Below are 4,066 nucleotides of genomic sequence, written 5' to 3'. Positions count from 1 at the left end.
TTTTAAATTACAAATAAACCATTTTGATATATGTTTGTCTGCACATGCCACCTTCTAGTAGGTTATAAAATAAGAGGTACGTCAATAAAATATGTGTTTTATTGAATACTTTTTTGGGGAATTTTGACTAAGATTATTGTAGATGTAAAAAATTTGCTCTACCTCGTGATCCTCATTAATAAAAGTACTCTATTTTTTTTGTGCTCCTGGGAGGGCTTGTAAGAAAATCACTCTGAGACCCAAATCAGAATTTCTAGCACAAGTAGTGTAGAGTATCTTTAAAGAGGGAATTGCATACTTTTTTGGTGTGATGCACCCTTATATTTATAGGGGTTTATGTCCTTAGATTTTCCTGGATTTTCTCCATGATTCTTGTCTGAGTGGTTACTCCCGTTTAGAGATTTGTCTTGATTTTCGTGAAAGTAGTTACATATTTCCTATTTTTACAGGGTTTGTTCCGAGCTCCACACTTTTGAAACCTAGCAAATTGACTTACTATTAGGTCGAATGATCGGTTAGGTCATCATGTAATTCAGTCCTTCAACTAAAATTCCTTGAGATTGCCGCATGTCGCTTGTTCGAGAAATATCCTCCACAATTATTATGGAGGGTTGTGTTTGGGTTTTGGCATCCTTTTTGGTTTATATTTGGTTTTGGTTGGAATCATCAGGTGGGATGAATTTTGGTCTAGAAATTCATTTTGGTGGATCAAAAAAGTGAATAATCTGGATAGCTAAGAGTCGTATTTCTTATCTGTCCTCAAAGTAGCGTAATTGTATTTTTTAAGGAAAATTTTATATCTTTTACACACTTTCTTTATTATTACCATATCTCGAAACACTAATACACATTTCTTCATCATTATCGACGTCTTATTACAATTATTTGTGATTGACAACATGAACATGGTTGTCTTATTAAATCGAGAGCTATATTATCATTTATTTTGATGTTTTACTTTTATAAATTAAAGATAATAATATATGCAAGGAGATTTGTTGCACAGATGAAACCAAGTTCATTTCCTGGGAATTAAAATGAAAACTCCACCACTTTCTTCTTCTAATCCATTAAAGATTGGTTTCAAAAGTTTGGGATGCCCACAAGGATCAGTCCCTATTAGAAGGATTCAAAAAGAAAGCTTTGCAATCTCTCCCAAGAGGATATGGAGCAATTAAAGCTACCTTACCTCGTCAACAAGTGAGTCAACACAATACTATTTAATTTTTAATTTTTTAACTTAAACTAAGGTGACAATCTGATCAGGTGTTAGTCATAATTAATACCTGTCTCATGTGTTGGTCATGTCAAATATTGACACCAGCAACTATATATTCAAATCCAATGGGTATGAGTTTTTAGGGGAAATTTCCAAAAAGGAAGAGAAGAATTGAAAATTCCCTAAATTGTAGACTATTTTAATTCTGAAAATGGTAAATTACAATTTTGAAATTAAAATATTTTGGTTAAAAGGAATAGTTTAGTCTTTAAGAAAGAAAAAAAAAGTCAATTTTCAGAGTATGTTTTGGTAAAACAGCCATTTTTTTTTTACTCATAAAATTTGATTTCTAGTACGTAATCAATGGGCCCAAAGATGGAATACATTTTCTTAAGTTCAAACCCCCTCGCAGGGATTTATCCCTCCTTACTTAGTATGTGTGGTTTATGAGGTATTGATACAAGATGAGATACAGTGCTCTAAGAGGTGAGGTAAGGGCTAGTCGGGCCTACGGGTCCAAAGCCCTAGTCATCAAACAAAAGATGATAAAGAAGAAGAAGAAGGGCTACAATTTAAAATTGTGAAACAAACTCCAACCAAACTTTTTCTATGCCACATCGATAATTAGATTTGCATCAATTAGTAGTAGAGCTTTAATTCTTAATTTTTCATCAATGAAAAGTGTATTTTTTTTTAATATTCTCAATTAAGGGCAACAATCAAAAAAGGAAAAGAAAACTGATAATAGACATTTAATAGATTTCTAAAGCTCTAGATGTGGATCCGATAACATGCATTTGGTTTGAACCCTAACCATTAAGTTAATGGATTGGGCCCTTGGTGTGGTTCTCAACATTTAATACTTTTACAATAACTACACTTGTCCAATAAACATAATAAGTACTTTTAGCATGGGGAGGGAAGGTTTATTGCTTTAAAGATGAAGGTGGACATCCCAATGGGTAGTGGTCAGTTTATATCTTGGAACCCAAAAAAAAAAGACATGTTATGCTGGAGATGTCCAAGTTGTAAATGAATGGGACAGTTTGTGGAAGTTAATGTTGATCAAATGGAAACAATTGCAGATTAGACCTCAATGCTATAATGCTGAGTATTATTATTCGACGAAAGGCTGGCTCGAGATGTGGCACACCATCTTGTTTGGGGGACCCAGTGGTTGGAATTGTAGAAGTTAATTTAGGTTTTAGAATTTTTTTTGTTTCCAATAAATATGAATGTGATCTGAAATCGCTTCATCTGATCGATTTTATGAAGTGTAATCCCAAAAATTTGTGGTCAGCTAAAGGAATCTCATTTCTACATTTAATTTTGTTTAAGTACATATCGTATGTTTATTCATTTGAGTTAATCACTCTAGTATATATACTCTCAATGTCTTAGTATACGTCCTTGTTGAACTTCCCCTCACTATTTTAGAGCATTATGTTCAGTTGTCCCTTTTAATTTTGTTTTAGTCCATATCTTTGTTGTTCTCAGAAAGATGAGTTAATAAGTCAGAAGAAGAGTTTGAAAATCTTAACTGATAATACATGCCAGATTATACTAATGGTGGGTGGTCTGTTAGGTTGATAAGATATGTTTGTAGAGCTATTTGTCTATTAGCATTGCCATGATCCAAAATCATAATGGTCCTCCCAGAGTTACATGTTGAGTTTAGTCCCACATTGGACACTCATTGCCTCGTCTCTCTCCTCATAAGCTCTTGGGCCTCTTCACTCATTGTCAATTGGTTTTGAGTTTGATCCCCAAACTTACCATGGTATCAAGCGGGTCTTTCTCTCGTTCATGTGCTTTGGCCCAGTTGGCCCACACGTGCGGTGGCATGTTGAGTTTAGTCCCACATCGGAACATTGCCTTGTATCTCTCCCGGGCCTCTCCGCTCATTGTCAATTGATTTTGAGTTGGACCCCCAAATTTATGAAAGTTCATCAAAGCAGTCCTAAGAAACATCTAATGCTATTTATCCTAACAGAATTTTGATTGGATTGCATTGGAGAGGAGATCAATATACTGCTTCAAAGTATGCTATTTCGACATCCCAAATTTGTCTAGATCTCCCAACTCAAGACCTAAAGTTCTTGTATGGCAGAAAGAAGAATTATACAAAAATCCTAAAACTCTTGGAAATGCAATGTAAATGAGTACCCTTGTGTTGATCCGAATGTATCAATCCCTTCATAAAGGTAATCTTTGCCTCTGCAAGGCAAAGATGATCACTAGTTAAAAAATTCACCACCTCAGCTAAAAGATTCTATGGAATACTTCAAAATTTCATCACCTCATAAAAGATTTAACGGGATGCTTCTTGCTGATTACCAAGAATTTGAACATAAACAGATTAATCCACCAAATGACTCTTTAGGAGAAAAGATCCCACCACACTTGAAGTGAACGAGGAGCCGCATAAGGTATGAATCTCATGTTCGATTCTACCTCAGTGACGGTAACAAGCCTTACGAAGGTGACCTCATATTGCAACTTGGAAGCCTCCGCAGATTAACAAAATATTGGAACTTCGGTCCTTGATGTCACAGTATCACCTAAGATGCTAGACATTTTAATCGAGAAGGATTGAAAGATTGTACCTTGGCAAGGTATGTCATAGTGTCACGGAATGGATAGATCATGAAAGTCCGGAAACTATACTTCTTTTGAGACACATGGTCATTATCTCTTAATCTACAACCTGAAACTCTATAAACCATCCCTAGAGTATCTCAATCTGTAATCTGAAACTATGTAAATGTAAATAAATGAACATGAACCAAGTTTTTCCATTCTCCAAAATAATTAAGGAACATGAAAATATATAAGAATTAAAAAAAA

This window comes from Akebia trifoliata, chromosome 5, assembly GCF_017979445.1.
Source record: "Akebia trifoliata isolate Shusen 1 chromosome 5, ASM1797944v1, whole genome shotgun sequence".
NCBI lineage: Eukaryota > Viridiplantae > Streptophyta > Magnoliopsida > Ranunculales > Lardizabalaceae > Akebia > Akebia trifoliata.
The sequence above is the reverse complement of the archived record's forward strand: the minus strand, read 5'-3'. Positions refer to the sequence as shown.